This window comes from Bos indicus, chromosome 2 (genome assembly GCF_029378745.1).
Source record: "Bos indicus isolate NIAB-ARS_2022 breed Sahiwal x Tharparkar chromosome 2, NIAB-ARS_B.indTharparkar_mat_pri_1.0, whole genome shotgun sequence".
Lineage (NCBI taxonomy): Eukaryota > Metazoa > Chordata > Mammalia > Artiodactyla > Bovidae > Bos > Bos indicus.
In genome coordinates this window covers 13082757-13104890 of record NC_091761.1, presented here as the reverse complement: position 1 = coordinate 13104890, position 22134 = coordinate 13082757, and the positions used below count along the sequence as shown (strand labels likewise).

The 22134-nt window shown below is 38.1% G+C and overlaps 1 long non-coding RNA gene across 1 annotated transcript in view; it reads left to right on the top strand.

Annotated features, from left to right (window-relative positions):
• The first annotated feature begins 5796 nt into the window (after positions 1–5796).
• Positions 5797–22134, top strand: part of LOC139186896 (uncharacterized) — a 480041-nt gene continuing 463703 nt past the window's right edge. The window contains exon 1 of the long non-coding RNA XR_011570576.1: positions 5797–5909. This is a non-coding gene — a long non-coding RNA (uncharacterized lncRNA). The remainder of the gene's footprint in view (positions 5910–22134) is intronic.

The following is a 22134-nucleotide window of genomic DNA, read 5'->3' as shown; positions in this document are numbered from 1 at the left end:
TTCCTCTTCATTTTTTTTTCATGCAAGTTTTTCTTTGATACATCTCCTTGGGCAATCTACACATATTTATTTGAAAGTCTTTTCTATAATACACCTTTAACTATATATAATTAAAAAATAAAATTTTTACCACACTATTTCATAAAATTAATTTTGAGTGAATTTATCACTTGATTTTTTACTTTTTTGGCATTAAGCATCTTCATGGGGTTCTGGAATTTTGTTTGGTAGAGAAGTTGTTTTTTTATAGGCATAAAAGTACATGTCTTTATTTCTTCTGATACAAAAATCAATATATGCTCCTTATAAAAATGCATAAAAGGAGTATGTAATAGAAAGCAAAATTTCTAGAAATAACCACTGGGTCTAGCTTGGTTATACTCCTTTAGATGTTTTATCCCACTCTCTGGCTAGTAACATGCAATAAAATTGCAAAAGTGATATGGTAAGATCACCTTTGTGGGAGACTTTTGCATTTATTTTTTTCCTGTGCCTCTGCTTCTGGATCATCCTTCATAGTCTTATTTTTGCAGTTGTTTCCTCCTAGCCATTGGTGTCCCAGCCCAGATCCAAGTCTCTTATTGGTACTGCTTGTCACTGTAGTAGCAACAGTGCAGATCATGCCACCGATCCTAGAGAGGCCTTGCTTGACATTGATGACACTCTGCTGTTCTTCTCTTGCCTCCCTCTATCTGGAGCATCTTATAAAGCTAGACCCACCTCAAGAACAAGTTGTAGGAGTTATAACAGTCCAGCCTCTGACTTCCAGCAATGACGCTAACTTTGTCACATCTTTTCTCTAGAGGCACATTTAGTTCTTATTATTTGCAGAAGCAACACTCAGCCACTAGTGGCTGCTTCTGGCTCAAGAGTAGAGCAAGTCTATGACTGTCCCTGCACACTGTCTTCAATTTTCATTCTTTTCAGTTAGCGAAGATGTTAAATATTTTTATAAATTTTCATTTGTCATTGAGTTTGAATAATTTCTTTCACATACATTCAACATGCATGGTCATTTTCAGAAAACTTGAATTAGTTAATTTAAAACTAGCTGATGTCCAGCTATACTGGCAGTCACCTAGAGAGAGAGCAGTGAAAAGATAGCAGTGTATATCTATTAGTAGAAATGCTATGGCTTGAAATTCTTACAGACCTTACAAGGATAATTGCTTTACAGAATTTTGTTGTTTTTCTGTCAAACCTCAACATGAATCAGCCATAAGTATGCATATATCCCCTTCCTTTTGAACTTCCCTCCCACCTCCCTCTCCATCCCACCCCTCCAGGTTGATATAGAGCCCCTGTTTGAGTTTCCTGAGTCATACAGCAAATTCCTGTTGCCTATCTATTTTACATATGGTAATTTAAGTTTACATATTACTCTTTCCATATATCTCACCCTCCCCTCCTCTCTCCTCATATCCATAAGTCTATTCTCTATGTCTGTTTCTCCATTAAAAGTGAAGTTGCTCAGTTTTGTCCGATTCTTTGTGACCCCCATGAACTGCAGCCCACCAGGCTCCTCTATCCATGAGATTCTCCAGGCAAGAATACGGGAGTGGGTTGCCATTTCCTTCTCCAGGGGATCTTCCCGACCCAGGGATCAAACCTGGGTCTCCTGCATTGTAGGCAGACGCTTTACCATCTGAGCCACCAGGGAAGTCTATTGACAGGTGAATGGATAAAGAAGTTGTGGTATATATACACAATGCAATATCACTTAGCCATAAAAAGGAACACATTTGAGTCAGTCAAATGTGTTTCTCCATTGCTGCCCTGTAAATAAATTCTCCAGTACCATTTTTCTAGATTTCATATATATACATTAGAATACGATATCTTTCTCTTTCTGACTCTCTTCACTCTGTATAATAGGCTCTAGGATCATCCACCTCATCAGAACTGACTCAAATGCATTCCTTTTTATGGCTAAGTAATATTCCATTGTGTATATATACCACAACTTCTTTATCCATTCATCTGTCAATGGACATCTAAGTTGCTTGCTAGTTCTAGCTATTGTAAATAGTGCTACAATGAACAATGGGGTATCTTCTTTTGGCCTCTTCTTTGGAGCTCTCTCTTTGCATATTTATTGAAAACTTATGCTTTTTAAAGCTTAATATAATTCATCTAAAATACTGAAAACAGAAGGGAAATAAGAGCAAGAGTGTAGTTTGATTTATTTCAATCTCACAATGCCTAGAGACAAATATACACTCTCAGTCTTACTAAAGAGGCCATTGTCTATGGTTCAATCCATATCATGTTAGTGATTCATTAAGTATACTTTAAAAATCTCTGGGCTTATTCTTCTCATTAAACAAGATTTCTCCAGTTTTCAAGCAAAAAGGGACACAATTGCTACTCCTTATCTCTGTGTCTCTAATTTCAATTTCTTCACATATATCAGAATTCAATAAACATTTGTAGACTGTCAACTTGCAAAAAGAGTGTCTGCTTTCACTATAGGATTGTAAGAATGTGATCTATGCATTTTTAATTTCTAAAGACTTTCTAGCATTTATGAAAGAAGTCAGGTAGCTGGAAAAGTTATATCTCTGCCATCTCTCCTTGGAAATAGCCATTACAGTGACACCACACAGTATTATTATGCTAGGCCCAAAGACTACTGTTTTATTTTTTTAGTTTTATTGAAGTATAGTTGACTTACATTATTGTGTTAATTTCTGCTGTACAGCAAAGTGACTCCATTATACATATATATTCTTTTCCATTATGTTTATCACAGAATATTGCATATAGCTTCCTGTGCTATACAGTAATACCTTACTGTTTATCAATCCTATATATAATAGTTTATTAATATAGCTGCTAATCCCAAACTCCCAAACCCTCCTTCCCTCAACCCCCTTCTCTCTTGGCAAGCACAAGTCTATTTTCTATTTCCATGTGACCTCTGGTTTTTGGTGTCAAAATCTGTAGATTTATTTATGGAATGTCATTAACTGTGTTATTCTTTCCATATCTATTGCAACATCACTATTTTCCTTTTCTTTTCCTGAACAAATTCAATTGCTTTTAACTGGTCTTCCTACCTGAGTCTAATGGTATTTAATGTTTATGAGGTCCTGAAATTTTCTGAAAATCTGACAAAATGTGTGTAGCTTTTTTCTTGAAAATGCACTTAAGTATGTACAGTCTACATTTTAAATACATTTCAGTGAGGTTCATAAATCCCTTAAGCTGCCATGTGGACTCCTAAAAGTGCTTCCATTTGAACTTAATATATTCATTTCATTCACCCATTCTTTTTGCAATTAAATGCTTCTGCATCTGCACTAAGGTACATAAATTTATGCTAAGCTCTGGATATATAAAGATATATGGGAAATAAATTTTCCTCTTAAGGAACTTCTAGTCAAGACAAGAGGGAAGAACTATGTTCAAAATATACAACAAAGTGATAATAGTCATTTGTGTCTTTCCAAAGACAGAACATTTTGATTCTGTTAGGGATCAGATTGACCCTGCTAAAAGAATGCCTTTATTATTCTATTCCCACATTAAGCAAACTGCAATGGTGCTCTATTAACGGAGAAAAATGAACAAACTTTTAAACTTGAAATCTAAGAACTTTGCTAATCAGACTCTAGTCTATTTTTGCTGTGAGCTGCCTGCAATATCACATGTGGAAAGTTAAATAAAAATCTCTGGATTTCAGTTTTCTCATCTATAATAATAATAATGATAATAGCAAGAAAAACAAGAATAACAGATAGAAAATATCTCATAGAATTTTGGACAGTGAAAAGTGAAAGTGAAAAGTGAAAGTGAAGTCACTCAGTCGTGTCCAACTCTTTGCGACACTGTGGACTGTAGCCCACTAGGCTCCTCCGCCCATGGGATTCTCCATGCAAGAATACTGGAGTGGGTTGCCATTTCCTGTCTTGCATTTATTATCTCTCTTGTATCAGAGTAGCTAAATGAGGACTTCGGGTCAGCAGCACCTCTGATCCTTTCTTGCTTTGCCAATTTTTGTCTTTATGGTTTGGGACAAGTAATTTGACCTGATTATCAATTTTCTCAGTGCACAAAGGAAATAATATGAATCCTGAGGGCAGCTGAGGCTTAACTCAGGTCTAAATGAGACACTGCAAATGATCTGACCGTGATCTGACCATGGTATCTAACACAGTACTAGATATTATTATTACTATACATATAAATATAAAAACTATAAGACTTTAAAAATAGATATACTTATCATTATTCACATATAAGAAAACCGAGGCTCCGATAGTTAAATAACTTTCTCAGGTTGTACAGGTACTGAGAAGTGTAGTTGGGATTCAAGTTTCTCTGACTCTAGAGGTCATGGTTAATCCAAAGCCAGGCAGAGGGTGGCATGGGGTACAGGGAGAAGAGGCAAGAAATGAGAGGGAGAGAAGAGCAGCGGTGCTGTTCTTAGCATACGGCCATTTGTTCCCCTCTCTTTTCAACTTTCTAATTTGAATTTTCCACTTCAACTGGTCATGTCTAGTCATCAACCCAGAATCACCTCGCCTCTGAGTCTTTGTCTGTGCCATGTCTTGTCTCTTGCCTCTAGGTTCAGTTCCTACTCCTTCTGAAAAGCCCTGGGAGAGACTCATTGGCTTTTGGAGACTGTTTAGACCACATCTCTTGGGAGTCGTCTTTTGCAGTTCAGGTTCCATAACACTTGTTTTCTGTATCACTCACTTGCTGCTCATGTTGCCCAGCTCTTTGTTGTTGCCTTTTAGGTCCGTGTGTTTTAGGTCCTGGCTGCGCAAGGGTCACACCTCCTCGTAGCAGGAGCTGTGGTTTGAAATCACAATGCCTGCGGTGCTGTCTCCCATGAACTAGCGTTCCGTGCATATCTCATTGTTGAGTGAGTGCTTTTCATCCTGGAAAATAATATTAAAGTATGTCTTCCTTCAGCACTCTGAAATCACAATCTCAATCATAAGGAAAATACAGTTCTATTTGTGCACTGCTTCATTAGAAATATAGCTAATGTGCAGAGTAATAAACACTTTTATTCTTGTAACTGGAAGATGGATGACAAGATAATAGTGTCATGGACTTGAAGGAAATCATGGCATCAAGGGAAATGTGATGAAATGCTGCTGCTGCTGCTGCTGCTAAGTCGCTTCAGTCGTGTCCGACTCTGTGGGACCCCATAGACAGCAGCCCAACAGGCTTCCCCGTCCCTGGGATTCTCCAGGCAAGAACACTGGAGTGGGTTGCCATTTCCTTCTCCAATGCATGAAAGGGAAAAGTCAAAGTGAAGTCGCTCAGTCGTGTCCGACTCTTCGAGACCCCATGGACTGCAGCCTACCAGGCTCCTCCGTCCATGGGGTTTTCCAGGCAAGAGTACTGGAGTGGGGTGATCTAGGGAGTTTATTATTTTGATCTCTTCCTTTTTTTCTTTCTTTTTTTTCCCTCTTCTGAGAAAAATGAGTTACTATAGCATTTTAAGAGTCCAGCATCCTCGAAGCCCTGTTAATGTAACAGTAACATTCTTAGCATTTATGCTGTTTACTTGCCCTATGTAACACATAGGTGTCAGACAGTGGGTAAAGTTCTTTCCTGAGAGTGTCTGATTCCTTATGCAAGATCTTCATATTTGCCTTGTTATATGATTGGGGGAAAAAGATACTTAAACATAAGAACTCAAAACAGTTAAGTTTTTTCCTCAGTGAAACTTTTATTTTAATCTTTGGGATGTTGCAAACTGTAAGTGTTGCTCTTACAGTTTATGGTGAGCTTTTGACTTGTATTATCTTTGATATTTTTTCTTTTGTTCAGATTATTTTCTGTAGATAAGGAAGACGGGAAAAGGAGACTTCAAACAGATGGCACTGGTGCCTCGGGTATGATCTTAACAACAGGCTGTGTCCTGCACTGCTGGAAACGCTGTTATTGAGGTAACTAAGCATAAGGCATATGGTCATGCCATGTTGATTTTGAGAATCAAAAAATAAAGTTTTTACTTATGTCTGACAGAAAACCAGTTTACTTAATAGTTTTTCCTTTAAACTTAAGTAGAAGAGTACGGGACTAGAAAATTTAAATTTATGTGGTTATTAGAGCATGATTACATGCTGTCTCACAGGGCAGTTTGACATTGTGCTTGTGAAATAATGCGTTCCGTTTTTTGCTTTGCTTTTAATGGTCATTTCTCAGTCTTCGTCTCACGTGACCTTTGAGGGCATATGACATGAGTGCTCACCCCCCTTCCTTGATGCCCTTTCTTCACATGGTTCTGTGGTTTTCATCTGGGCACACTGGCCAGTTCTCAGTCTCATTAACTGTTGCTCCTTTTTCTCCCTTCCCTCCGATTGCTGAAGTATTCCAACACACTCACTCCCTTGGTGGTTGTATCCATTCTCATAGCTGATATACCAAGTGCTGCTGCTGCCGCTAAGTCGCATCAGTCGTGTCTGACTCTGTGCAACCCCATAGATGGCAGCCCACCAGGCTCCCCTGTCCCTAGGATTCTCCAGGCAAGAACACTGGAGTGGGTTGCCATTTCCTCCTCCAATGCATGAAAGTGAAAAGTGAAAGTGAAATCACTCAGTTGTGTCCGACTCTTCACGACCCCATGGACTGCAGCCTACCAGGCTCCTCCGTCCATGGGATTTTCCAGGCAAGAGTACTGGAGTGGGGTGCCATTGCCTTCTCTGAGTAGGTGCCAACAAATTCCAAATTTATATCTCCAGCCCAGAGCCTGAGCTACTGACATCAGTATTTAACAGCTGACTTTACTTCTCCACTTAGATGTCTAACAAGCATCTCAGATTAGACATGTTCAAAACTCTTTCCTTCCAAACCTGCTTCTGCTCCAGTCTTCTCTGTCTCATTTGATGGCATTTCCATCACTCCATATGATTTCCAAAAAATAACTCACCATAGTCCAATTACTGTTGACTCTTTTGAAGAGAAAGGCCATTGAGGCTAGCTGAGGCTTTTGTGTATAGGAAAGCACATAACTTCTTATTCTTCTTCTAGGGAGCTCTCCTTTTTTATTTCAGTTTTCAATTTTTTTAATTTCAATTTTCCTTCTATCTCCTGGCCATCAGAAAGGGGGTTATTGGGGGAAGCAATAAGTCACTTCACTTTGATTCTTTGTGACCCCATGGACTGTAGCCCATCAGACTCCTCTATCCATGGGATTCTCCAGGCAAGAATACTAGAGTGGGCTGCTATTTCCTCTTCCAGGGGATCTTCCCAACCCAGGGATCAGCTGATGACTCTTAGGTCTCCTGCATTGGCAGGTGGGTTTTTTGCCACTAGCACCACCTGGGAAGCCCAATAATTTCATACGTTGGGTGTAATTTTGAAATGGCACTCAGAAGTAGGAATTGATACCACAGTATTGTTTTCTTTCCAAACATGACTACAGCCTGGCAAGGCTTAAGTAATTACTGAAGGATGAAAACAGTGTAAGTATTAACTAAATATTAACATGGCTACTGATGTAGTAATAGATGCTCCTATCTAATTTGTGGTTTTGGGAAAGGTGCTCTGACTCCCTTTCATAGGACTGTTCTAATTCCTGGACCTCTGTGTTTACTGCAACAGAATATGACTGACTGCCATTGAAAGCAAGCCACGCTGGGAGAGGTCTGGTAGAGTCATGTAGCTCTCATTAGTTAATGCGGTGGTATTTTTTTTTTTTTTTTTAGCAATTTTTAGTAATCATGGAACTGAGTAATATTAAGAATAAAAGAAGCATGTCACACTGTCCTGATTTTTAAATATCATGGGCTTCTCTGGTGGCTCAGATGGTAAAGAGTCCGCCTGCAATGCAGGAGGCCCAGGTTCGATCCCTGGGTCGAGAAGATCTCCTGGAGAAGGGAATGGCTACCCACTCCAGTAAAAGTAGACTTTTCTTGACATTTCTTCCTTGTGTCATTTAATGTGTTTCCTGTACAAGCAAAGAGTCAAGTGAGCATATGTTGCCCTATTATTTAAGGACCCCTTTTCCTCTTCTTTAGAGGTATTTTCATGCAAATTGTGCTTAAGATGTGGTAGATAGTCTCCCAAAATAGCTGCACAACAATTCCTCCTTTTCCTGTGTATGCATTCCACTCCTACCAGAGTTGCAGCCTATCTCCCAAACACCCCACCCATCTTGAGTTGGGCTGGCCTTGTGACTTGTTCTAACCAGTAGAATACTAAAGACAAAAAAGTGATGCTGAGCCAGCTCTGGGCCTAGTTTTGAGGGAGTGGCAGTTTTGCTCTTGTTCTTTTTGGATTCCAGCTGCCACAATATAGGGAAATCCAGGCCATCCTGCCAGTGAGAAGAACCAAGGTGGAGAGGCCCTGGAAGATGAGTCACCATATGGAGAAAGATACCACATGAAGAAAAACTGAGTTGTCCAGCTGACAGTCAGGACCAATTCCTAGCTATACGAATGAGGTTTTCTTGGATGATCCAGTTCCTGCTCAGCTACCAAATAAATGTAGCTGTGGGAGGGACCCTAACCAACACCATATGGAATAGAAGAAGTAACTTCAGAATTGTGAGATGCCATAAATTGCTATTTTGAGGCCTAAGTTTTGGGGTGGTTTGCTAAATTGCAATAGATAACTGATACAAAGGACTTTGGGGCACCAAAGGATTGTGGTTTAATGTTTAATTTTGGACCTTGTTTGAAGTTATTTGGTGAGTTTCCACAAGGTTCTCAAAGTGGTTTATTCCATTTGGTAGACACTCTAACAGAGGTATTGGAGGGGTAGCAAGTGATTGCTGAGAAATCAAAAAATGGCAATGCTTCTCAGGGGTGTCATGAAGATGAGGCCACTGGTTCCTACGTCTCCGGCCACAGCCCTGCATGGCCCTGTGCCCACAAGATGGAGAGGGAGATGCCCAGGGATAGAGCGAAGATGATAGATGAAGAATATATTTGCATAGGTCAGGCATAGGTCTACCTGACTGCTGTACTGACATGTTAAAATGACAACTCTTGGTAGATTGAAGTCTAGAGATAGTAATACCCTACTCACCTGTGTGTCAGTGATGTGTAGAGGGCAGATGTTCATTTGGTAGGTTTGAATATAAATCATAATTTTTTTTTTAAAAGAAGTAGTGAATATTTGAAGTTACAGGATGTATATTTCTGAACTGTTTTCAAGAATTCTTACCTTTTTATAGACTCATTTCAACTCTGCGTTTGAAACCAGATGGTTTATTCTTGAACTGAAAGACTGAATATATTAACCTTTAATGTAAATGCACTTACTCATTGAGCAGTTGGTTACTCCTACATTTTTCTGCATGACCTTGGTGACAAAGAACCACTTTTTGACTCTTATTTTTTAAATGCTTACTAGAAAATTTTATTTGAGAGTTACCAAACCATCTGATTTGGATGCTTTAAAATGTGAAAGTCAGAAATAAATTGGCATTGCTGAGGTACTCTGGATGAAAGGGTTACCACCACTCTATAATCTCGAGTTGTAAAGAAACAATTTGAGTTATTTTCTATGTAGGTTGACAAGTGAGCTTTTTTTGTTGGGTTAGAGTTGGTAAAACAAAGACTTATTCAAGCTGTGAAATGCATTCAAGGGTAAACAGCAATAAATGACAAGAGGCCTGTTTTGTCAGATATGTTTTTCACTGTTGTACAGACTTCTGATTAGGGGGAAAAAGGGCTGTTTGAAATTTTGGAATGATGGATCTTCCATAATGGAGATAGGTTTGTTTGGCTGTGAAAGAGAACAGATTGGAAGCTTTATCTTGAACTGGAATGCTATCAGTCAGTTTCTCCTTACCTTTTAAATATCATGTGTTCTTAATAATATTTATAGTTCAATTTTTTTGTGGTTTTATAGAATCTTTTAAAAATTTTACGTAACTAATATTTTCTGATTCTGGTCTGTTCTAAAGACTATACTTAAACCCACTGGAACTGTATAGCCTCACGAATGGTTTGAATTGGTTTTTGAGTTGTTAAGATATTCAGCCTTATATAAAAATGAACTTGATGGAGTTCAGTGAAGTTTAATAAAGCTGTGGCCAAATTCTACTAAATATCAAAAGCTTCACTTATTGTTATTCCCTAAAAAAACTCTCAAAGAAAGAAAAGTGAGGCAAAATTACACACTCTTATTAAGTTATTATTACAGAAGGAAAGGAATATTAAAGTGCTTTTCAGGAAGATGGGGTGAAATGCCTTGGGATTGACTGTTGAATATAAAGTGAAAGGTGAATGTAGAATTAGGTGAGGGGGAAGGCATCTTTGCAATTTGATTATTTTAATGTTGCTGCTGCTGCTGCTAAGTCGCTTCAGTCGTGTCCGACTCTGTGTGACCCCATAGACGGCAGCCCACCAGGCCCCGCCGTCCCTGGGATTCTCCAGGCAAGAACACTGGAGTGGGTTGCCATTTCCTTCTCCAATGCATGCAAGGGAAAAGTGAAAGTGAAGTCGCTCAGTCGTGTCCGACTCTTCGAGACCCCATGGACTGCAGCCTACCAGGCTCCTCCGTCCATGGGCTTTTCCAGGTAAGAGTACTGAAGTGGGGTGCTATTGCCTTCGGTGAGCTATAGTTCTAATAGGTTCTTTCTCATTACGACATTCAAAATTTGTTTACATAAAGAACTCAAGGACATTTACTTCAACTGAAAGTTTTCCTTTCTGTGTGCATTAAAAAAATTAAATCCTTTCTAAAATGGTGTTGCAGTTTTAACCTTAGCAATTTTGCGTGGCATAGTTTTCACATTAAAGGGCTGGAGTTGAAGAGATTTTCTGACAACTTAATTGATTTGTATTTAGTGTTCTTTGGCTTATGTGTTTAGGCTAAAAATAGCTATTTGAGATGACCTCATTTTACTGTTTAAAATTTCAAGTACATCCCATGTGTGGGGGCTTCATCTTCATTTAGGTTCCAGAGAGTTCCTGTTGGTGATTACAAAATTTGATTCTGATATTATGTGTTATTATTTCATTGCCTGTCAGAAAGCAGATTTAGTAGTTAAAGGGAAAACCATCAATAAAAGTTGTTTGCTTTTCTGATTTTATTTCATTTATCAGTAAGAAATATTGATGTTTGTAGATCGAAACTGCTTAGATTTTTCTTCTTGACCAAATGAAAATGAGGTGGCATTCATTACTCCAATGGATAAATGTGGCCTAGTGCCTGTTAGTATTTATCCATCTGTTTGTTCACTCAGTAAGTGTGAACTTTAATTTTTTTTAATATGGTGTCTGAGGTAGTAGTAATCTTGGCATTGCACTATCTGAAGCGTGAACATTCATTCATTTTGGTTCTAAATCAGTTTAAAAACTGATTTAAGCTGTGTAATAAAACCAGTATTTCCCTTACTCTTTATGTTTTAACTGGAACATTTCAAAACATTGTAATCATTAAATTTTCTTCACCCTTAAAACCAGCAGTAATAAATTCTTTAACCAGGATTTTAAAAGCTACTAGAATTTCATTAGGTTAGGTAATAAATTGTGGGTGACCTTGAAATCTCTCAAATTCCCATTTACTCCGATTATGGAGGCACAATGTGCTTATGCGGTTTGGGATATACTGATAACATTGTAATAAGATGTAAACTTAAGGTACAAAAAACAACAGTTTATGTGTTTTGGTTAGAAGGTTTGATGAAAGAGGGGAGCCTATGTGCAATGCAGCGTGAAGTAGGAATGACCTTAAGAAACGTGAAAGGGCTGTATGAGTAGGACTTTGAATGCTTGAACAGTGAAATGACATGCTCTGTTCTGAGATGGGCAAACTCCACCTTATAGGGATGTCAATTCAGCATGATCCCAATAACAAGGTCAACAAGTTTCTTTTTCTTTTGGAGTTAGACAAGTTGGTAATAAAGTTGATATAAAAAAAATCATGAAGAAGAAACTAGAAAAGCTCTAAAAAAAACAGCAATGGGGGGGGATATTAAAACATACTATAAAACTGCTACAATTAAACTATTGTGGTACTCTAGTGAAAGTCATTCAGTCATGTCCAGCTTTTTGCAACCCCATGGACTGTACAGTCCATGGAATTCTCCATTCCCTTCTCCAGGGGATCTCCCCAACCCAGGAATTAAACCCAGATTTCCCACATTGCAGGCAGATTCTTTACCAGCTGAGCCCCCAGGGAAGCAGTGTGGTACTAGGGCTTGATTAGAAAGTCTAATGGAAAGAACGGAAATTCCAAGAATAGATCTAACGCATGTTGAAATTTGTTACCTAGTAAAGATGACATCTAAATTCTCTGTGGAAAAGATAGACTTTTAAAATAAACGGTGTTGAGAAAACAGACTGGCCATTTCAAAAATGATAAAATTGGATCTGTGCTTTTCATAAAAACACTAGAATAAACTGCAAATGGATAAGAGATTTAAATATTAAAAAATGAAACTATTTGTGTTCTTTGAGACAATATCAGTGCATTTTCTTATAATTCTGGTGTGGGAGAACTTTTCTGTTTATGACTTAAAGTTCAGAGGTAATAAAATTAAAGATTGGTAAATTTGACCACATGAAACTTTTGCATGGGGAAAAAATTATCAGCAAAGTCAAAAGACAAATGACCAATTGGGAGAAAATATCTGCAACATATAATAGACAGTGAACTGATTTTCTTAATATATAAGAGGGATCATAAAAAGAGGATAAAAGGCCAAAACCTGAGAGAAAAAAAGATATAAATAGTTCACAGAAAAAGATATCTAGTAGCTCAAATATATGGAATGATTGAAAGACTAGCAAAAGCATAAACGCTTGACAATATAATTTGGTAAGGTTGTGGGGAGACATATATTGTCCTATTGATGTGAAGGCAAAATATTATAATCCCTACAGAGGGGAATTTTGTAATATCTAATAAAGTTAAACATGCATTTACCTATGATCATATCTAGAGATTTACTTTGAAGATACATCTATACAAATATGAATTTAAACTATAGAAGGCACTATTGATTGTGTAAGTGTAATAGTAAAATGTGGGAAATAACCTAAATGCCCAGCTACAAAAAGTTGGTTGAATATGATACAGCAACTAGTAAAGTACTATGTGACCACGAAAAAGGCTTTTTATACTGAAAGCAAATAATTTCTGCAATTTATTTTTGTGTTAAAAAAAGGTGTAAAAAGAGTATAATTATAGTTGTGTCAGCAGCTTCTGATATGTTTTCCAGTGACCCCTACTTCCTGGTATTCTAGCCCTCCCCTTGAGTGTAGCTAGACTGTGATTTGCTTCTCAAGGGTCATTTACAGCAACAGTGAGGGAATGTTGTCATAAAATGCTGTGACTTCTGTCTTGCTGGTATCCCGTCTCCCTGGATCTCCTCACCTGCTAGTTTTGATGCAGAGAGCCATCTGGGCTGCCTCTGGTGAACAGCCTTCAATAATGTGAGGCAATCAATTCAGTAGCTTGGGAGAAACCTAATCACGTCACCGGCACTGAGTGAGTTAGTAGATCCTGTTTCACCTGAACACTGGGATGACTTCAGCCGAGCTCCCTTTTGATTGCAGCCCAGCATGTGGGCTAACACTGTGATTGCAGTCTCATGACAAACCCTGGACCAGAGGATTCACTTAGTGATGCCTTTTCTGAATTCTGGTCCCACAGAGACTGTGAGATGTATATTATTTCATATTGTGAAGTTTTATAGCACTAGGTTATGTAGCAATAGATAACTAATAGTATATGTCTTTTATGCAATAAAGAAGGGAAAGTAAAGCTCTATATTTATTTTTATAAAAAAAGACTCAGGGGAAAGAAAAATTAGCAGCAAAAAGGTAAGTTCTGAGTATCTGAAAAATTATTGTGAGGTAAATTCCAACCTCATGGCTCGCCTGTTTCTGAGAAACCTTAGTATTCAAGTATATAAATGCATTTTTTAACAAAGCTATAGTCTTATCGTGGGAGAAGGCAATGGCACCCCACTTCAGTACTCTTGCCTGGAAAATCCCATGGACGGAGGAGCCTGGTAGGCTGCAGTCCATGGGGTCGCTAAGAGTCAGACACGACTGAGTGACTTCACTTTCACTTTCACTTTCATGCATTGGAGAAGGAAATGGTAACCCACTCCAGTGTTCTTGCCTGGAGAATCCCAGGGACAGGGGAGCCTGGTGGGCTGCCGTCTGTTGGTCGCACAGAGTCTGACACGACTGAAGCGACTTAGCAGCATAGTCTTATTGTAGTGAGTCTGCATATAGATTTACTGGACATCATTAATTCTAATTCATGATAGAAATGGAAATATATACATGTTTCTATTGAGATTTTGACCCTTAACTCTACAGGATTTGTTTTTGGAGACACTTTGAACTGGAAGGCTGACATGTTTTGCCTTACAGAGACTTGACTTCAGTTACTGAAAAATGCTAGTGTTAAAGGAAGTCCTATTTATATTCAGCTATTGCTAAAACACATTTACTGCAGAAATTTAACAAGTCTTTGAGATAATTTGAGTGTTTTTAAAGAACTGTGAACTACCTCACAAAGGAAGTGATTCTTTTCTTTTACTAAAGCTCCCAGTGAATAACACAAGTATACAATTTACAAATACTAAGAAGGTTAAGAGTTTCAATATTCCTTTCACCAGCTCTAACAGCTTGCTGTATCATTCTGGTTGTTTGGTAAAGAGTTGGCTAGATGTACAGACTGAAAAACAATAGGTCAGTGAAGCTATTCTGGAGGAGTCAGAAAAACCTTCCATCCCTTTTACTCTCTGAGAGAATTTATATTGCCCTGAGTCAGAAAGATTCCTTGGAGTAGGAAATGGTGACCCACTCCAGTTTTCCTGCCTGGAAAAATTCCATGGATAGAGGAGCTTGGGGAGCTACAGTCCATGGGGTCACGTAGAGTCAGACATGACTGAGTGACTAAACACACAAACACACACACACACACACACACACACACACACACAGAACAGCTTTTGTATAAAGCAGTACTCTATTGAAAATTCTTAACATACTTTCTAATGTCACTGGATCTATTTATTTATTTATTTATTTTTTTAGGCATATCGGTTTAGGCAGAGACATTGCAGGTCCATGTGAGTTAATTACTATATGAAGAAAAGTATTTTCTCTGGTTTTATCCTTGGATTATTCAGTTATAGCACCGTTTCTATGCACATGAGGATCTATCACAACCTTAAAATTTATCACAATCTTAAAATTTAAGTTCCTATCAAACATAATCTAATTTATTCAGGGTCTCATCCAACCATGAGAATACATATACATATCCATGTGCTTTCAGCTTTTTTTTAAGTGCTAAGATGATCCCTCTAAGGAAAAGGAGGCATGGTATTATCAGCATTACTTGGTAAAGGTATCATTTTTTCATGATTCAACTGGCCCTTTTAATCATGAGGATTTATTAAAGGCAGTGTATTGACTTAAAAAAACTGCACAGTGTGAGAGTTGTGAGTCAAGTTTTATCTGGGGCAAAATCAGGGCTATAGCCTGGAAGACAGCACCCCAGATAGCTCTGAGAAACTGGTCTGAAGAGGTAGGGGGGAAGGTCAGAATATATGTGGTTTTGGTGAAGGGGGACATGAACCTTGCAGAAGGTTTCTGCTAGTCTTATGAAAGTTACTGCTAGTCAACAGGGGCGGACATCACCATGAAGGATTTGGTCAGTGTATTGTTTTTATAGTTGCTGAGTCATGTCCGCTTCTTTATGACACTCTTCCCTGTCTTACTCTATCTGCTGGAGTTTGTGCAAACTCATTTCCATTGAGTCAATGATGCCATCCAACCATCTCATCCTCTGTCCTCCCCTTCTCCTCTTGCCCTCAATCTTTCCCAGCATGAAGCCCTTTTCTAATGAGTCAGTTCTTCGTATCAGAAGGCAATGGCACCCCACTCCAGTACTCTTGCCTGGAAAATCCTGTGGATGGAGGAACCTGGAAAGCTGCAGTCCATGGGGTCGCTGAAGGTCGGACACTACTGAGCAACTTCACTTTCACTTTTCCCTTGCATGCGTTGGAGAAGGAAATGGCAACCCACTCCAGTGTTCTTGCCTGGAGAATCCCATGGACGGGGGAGCCTGTTGGGCTGCTGTCTATGGGGTCACACAGAGTCGGACACAACTGAAGTGACTTAGCAGCAGCAGCAGCAGCAGCAGCAGCAGCTATTCGTAACAAGTGACCAAAGTATTAGAGCTTCAGATTCAGCACCAGTCCTTCCAATGAATACTCAGAGTTGATTTCCTTTAGGATTGACTGATTTCCTTGCTTTCCAAGGGACTCTCAAGAGTCTTCTCTAGCATTAGAGTTCGAAAATATCAATTCTTCTGCACTCAGCCTTCTTTATGGCCAAACTCTCATATCCATACATGACTACAGGAAAAACCATAGCTTTGACTTTACGGACTTTGTCGGCAAAGTGATGTCTCTGCTTTTTAATATGCTGTTTAGATTTTTCATAGCTATTCTTGCAAGGAACAAGTGTGTTTTAATTTGGTGGCTGCAGTCACTGTCCATAGTGATTTTGGAGCCCAAGAAAATAAAATCTGTCATTGCTTCCACTTTTTCCCCTTTTATTTGCCATGAAATGATGGGACCAGATGCCATGATCTTAGTTTTGAAAGTTGAGTTTTAAGTTAGCTTTTAACTCTCCTCTTTCACCTTCATCAAGATGCTCTTTAGTTCCTCTTTGCTTTCTGCCATTAGAGTGGTATTATCTGCACATCTGAGGTTGTTGATATTTCTGCCAGCAATCTTGATTCCTGCTAGTGATTCATCCAACCTGGTATTTTTCCTGAGGTACTCTGCATATAGGTTAAATAAACAAGATGACAATATACAGTGTTCACATACTCCTTTCCCAATTTTGAGCCAGTTCATTGTTCCATGTCTGGTTCTAACTATTGCTTCTTGACCTGCATATAGGCAGGTAAGGTAGTCTGGTAGTCCCATCTCTTTAAGAATTTTCCACAGTTTGTTGTGATCCACACAGTCAAAGGCTCTAGTGTAGTCAATGAAGCAAAATTCGATGTTTTTCTGGAATTATCTTGCTTTTTCTATGATCCAGTGGATGTTGGCAATTTGATCTCTGGTTCCTCTGCCTTTTCTAAATCCAACTTGTACATCTGGAAATTTCTTGGTTCATGTACCTTCTCCACTGTGTTGAAGCCTAGCTTGAAGGATTTTGAGTATTACCTTGATAACATGTGAAATGAGCACAGTTGTGCTGTAGTTTGAACTTTCTTTAGCATTAGACTTCTTTGGGATTGAAAGGAAAACTGACCTTTTCTGGGTCCGTGACCATTGCTGAGTTTTCCAAATTTGCTAGCATATTGAGTGCAATACTTTAACAGCATCATCTTTTAGGATTTGAAATATCTCAGTTGGAAGTCCATCATCTCCACTAGCTTTGTTTGTAGTGATGCTTCCTAAGGCCCGATTGACTTCACATACCAGGGAGCCTGGCTCTAGGTTGGTGACTATACCATCATGGTTATCTGGGTCATTAAGATCTTTTTTGTATAGTTCTTCTCTGAATTCTTGACACCTCTTCTTAATATCTTCTGCTTCTGTTAGGTCCTTGCTGTTTCTGTCTTTTATTGAGCCCATTTTTGCATGAAATGTTCCCTTGGTATCTCTAATTTTCTTGAAGAGATCTCTAGTCTTTCCCATCCCATTGTTTCCCTCTACTTTTCTACATTGTTCACTTAAGAAGGCTTTCCTATCTTTCCTTGCTATTCTCTGGAACTCTGTACTCAGTTGGTTATATCTTTCCCTATCTTCTTTGCCTTTTGTTTCTCTTCTTTTCTCAGCTATTTGTAAGACCTCCTCAGACAACTTTGCCTTCTTGCATTTCTTTTTCTTGGGGTTGGTTTTGGTCATAATCTCCTCTACCGTGTTATGAACCTCTGTCCATAGTTCCAAGCAGTCTATCAGTGTATGAGCAGGATTAAAATAGTCATCCCAGCTTCCTTAAACACCTGAGGGAAATGCACTTAGAGGCAGTCCAAGGCTAAAGGACATTCCAGTGTGCAGTGAACTGAGTATGAAATATTGCATAAAATACCTATTTGTTTTAGTTCTGACAAATTGGAAATCTTGCCTTGCTCACCTCTTTTCCCACTGGTTGGATTAAAAAAAATTCATTTGATGGAATTTTCCTAGGGAAAATATAATGAGAAAAAAAGGAGTAGTAATAAGCCTATGAAAACCCTCAATCTGACTCCTTAAACGTGAACCTGAGCATATACTAACCTGAACTGTGTGTTTTCCATTTGGACCCAACTGAAATACAACCCTTTTTCTTATAGGCAGAAGAGAATCTGTGAATTATGATATTTATTAAAATTAGAGCTGAGACAGCCATCTGTTCTTCTGGGGAGTTTTCATTAATTCAGGTTGTTGATTTCAGCACCATTTTGCTTTTGTTGTTTTAATCTCCATTAAGTGAGGCTATAAATGTAACAGGGGACAACAATTGGAAACATGTAGAGAAACAACATTTTCCAAACAAGGAGAAATGATGAGAAAATGCCCAGGATAAAATGGACAGTGCTGTGTGGCTAGAGAACCAGGTCCATGGTGAGCTTTGGCTGTTGGGAAGAGAGAAGGAGTACGAAGATCGTCGAGACAGAAGGCACAGATATGTCTGAAATTTTGATGAGTTGGACAACTAAATTAAATCTGTGGTGGTGTGGGCAGGCAGCACAGATGCAAAATTGTAGCCCTTGAAAAAGAGGAAATAGAACGTAAGGTTTTTGCTGCATGTGTGATTAAATCTCATGGGTCTATGGAGAGGAAAATTGAGATGCCAGAGAAACAAATGATGCTGTAAAAACTGAAGTGCACTGACTGAGGCAGAGGGTGGAGATCCCTGAGGGAGATAAGGTTGCTTTAATGATTTCTACTTGGAGTTAGCCAACTAAGAGGATAAGCTGCCACTTCCCACCAGTGAAGAATGTAACTCTCAACCTGTACTTATAACCACATGTAATCAGTATCCTAGTCAATACTATTTGCTGATTCCTTAGCGGAAAAAAAAAATCAAGCAATCCAGTAAATTCTTCCCACTATATAATTCTACTGTATTTCGGTACTTGCTGGGCACCACAATAAGATTTATGCTTTTGTTGATTGATTTTATTATATTCTTTCTATTCCTGGATTTCAGTCTCTTCTTTTCTCTAGTACGTGTACCTATTTTATTTGAAACTTTATTTGAAAAGAGTTTCTAGTAATTGAGTGGTGTGGGTATATGTGTGTGTTTATATGTATATGTAAGTATTAAACATAATTATACAGTACTTAAAGTCATAATTGCAACAGATAATGAAGCATTATTTTTAAATATTAAATTAAAATGTGAAAATTAAGATAAATTTTAATAATAATTAAAATCTATTTATTAACATTATTAAACATTATAATAAATATTATTATTTTATGACCTTTGAGAAAATGTTTAGTCTTTCCTATACTATATATTTTATTGTTTATTTAGATAAAAAGTGGGATGAGGAAGTTAGTATCATTTTTATACTTCCCAAAACCGCTATCATTATTTTTCGCGTATGTGTCCGGGAGATCACATTGAATCTGTTGGTTTAGAGGCTTTAAAAATTAGCTTCAATAGGGTACAGTTAACAAGTACCATCATAAGACAGAAGTATACATCATGGTGATTTGATTTATGTATACAATGTGAAAGGATTCCCCCCATCTAATTAACTTACGCACCCATTACCTTACATACTTATATTGTTTTTTTTGTGTGTGTGTGTGTATGTGTGAGAAGAGTTAAGTTCTACTTTCTTAGCAAATTTCAATTATACAATACAGTGCTGTCAACAATAGTCACCACGATTTATACTAGATCCTGAGACCTTATTCACCGTGCAACTGAAAGCCTGTACCCTTTTACCAATCTCTCCTCCCTATTTCTCCCGCCCTGTAGCCCCTGGCAACCACTTTTCTATTCTTTGTTTCTGTGAGTTTGATTTTTTAAAAAAATTCCACACATAAATGATAACATGAAGTATATTTGTCTTTTTCTTTTCTTTTCTTTTCTTTTTTAAGGGTTCACACTGCACTTTTTTTTTGTTTTTATTTTATTATTATTATTTTTTAATTTTATTTTATTTTTAAACTTTATAATATTGTATTAGTTTTGCCAAATATCAAAATGAATCCACGACAGGTATACATGTGTTGCCCATCCTGAACCCTCCTCCCTCCTCCCTCCCCATACCATCCCTCTGGGTCATCCCAGTGCACCAGCCCCAAGCATCCAGTATCGTGCATCGAACCTGGACTGGAGACTCGTTTCATACATGATATTATACATGTTTCAATGCCATTCTCCCATATCTTCCCACCCTCTCCCTCTCCCACAGAGTCCATAAGACTGTTCTATACATCAGTGTCTCTTTTGCTGTCTTGTACACAGGGTTATTGTTATCATCTTTCTAAATTCCATATATATGCATTAGTATACTGTATTGGTGTTTTTCTTTCTGGCTTACTTCACTCTGTATAATAGGTTCCAGTTTCATCCACCTCATTAGAACTGATTCAAATGTATTCTTTTTAATGGCTGAGTAATACTCCATTGTGTATATGTACCACTGCTTTCTTATCCATTCATCTGCTGATGGACATCTAGGTTGCTTCCATGTCCTGGCTATTATAAACAGTGCTGCGATGAACATTGGGGTACACGTGTCTCTTTCCCTTCTGGTTTCCTCAGTGTGTATGCCTAGGAGTGGGATTGCTGGATCATAAGGCAGTTCTATTTCCAGTTTTTTAAGGAATCTCCACACTGTTCTCCATAGTGGCTGTACTAGTTTGCATTCCCACCAACAGTGTAAGACAGTTCCCTTTTCTCCACACCCTCTCCAGCATTTATTGCTTGTAGACTTTTGGATTGCAGCCATTCTGACTGGCGTGAAATGGTACCTCACAGTGGTTTTGATTTGCATTTCTCTGATAATGAGTGATGCTGAGCATCTTTTCATGTGTTTGTTAGCCATCTGTATGTCTTCTTTGGAGAAATGTCTAATTAGTTCTTTGGCCCATTTTTTGATTGGGTCATTTATTTTTCTGGAGTTGAGCTGTAGGAGTTGCTTGTATATTTTTGAGATTAGTTGTTTGTCAGTTGCTTCATTTGCTATTATTTTCCCCCATTCTGAAGGCTGTCTTTTCACCTTGCTAATAGTTTCCTTTGATGTGCAGAAGCTTTTAAGTTTAATTAGGTCCCATTTGTCTATTTTTGCTTTTCTTTCCAATATTCTGGGAGGTGGGTCATAGAGGATCCTGCTGTGATGTATGTCAGAGAGTGTTTTGCCTATGTTCTCCTCTAGGAGATTTATAGTTTCTGGTCTTACGTTTAGATCTTTAATCCATTTTGAGTTTATTTTTGTGTATGGTGTTAGAAAGTGTTCTAGTTTCATTCTTTACAAGTGGTTGACCAGATTTCCCAGCACCACTTGTTAAAGAGATTGTCTTTAATCCATTGTATGTTCTTGCCTCCTTTGTCAAAGATAAGGTGTCCATATGTGCGTGGATTTATCTCTGGGCTTTCTATTTTGTTCCATTGATCTATATTTCTGTCTTTGTGCCAGTACCATACTGTCTTGATAACTGTGGCTTTGTAGTAGAGCCTGAAGTCAGGTAGGTTGATTCCTCCAGTTCCATTCTTCTTTCTCAAGATTGTTTGGCTATTTGAGGTTTTTTTGTATTTCCATACAAATTGTGAAATTATTTGTTCTGGCTCTGTGAAGAATACCGTTGGTAGCTTCATAGGGATTGCATTGAATCTATAACTTGCTTTGGGTTTTTGCATTTTCACTATATTGATTCTTCCAATCCATGTACATGGTATATTTCTCCATCTATTAGTGTCCTCTTTGATTTCTTTCACCAGTGTTTTATAGTTTTCTATATATAGGTCTTTAGTTTCTTTAGGTAGATATATTCCTAAGTATTTTATTCTTTCCGTTGCAATGGTGAATGGAATTGTTTCCTTAATTTCTCTTTCTGTTTTCTCATTATTAGTGTATAGGAATGCAAGGGATTTCTGTGTGTTGATTTTATATCCTGCAACTTCACTATAATCATTGATTAGTTCTAGTAATTTTCTGGTGGAGTCTTTAGGGTTTTCTATGTAGAGGATCATGTCATCTGCAAACAGTGAGAGTTTTACTTCT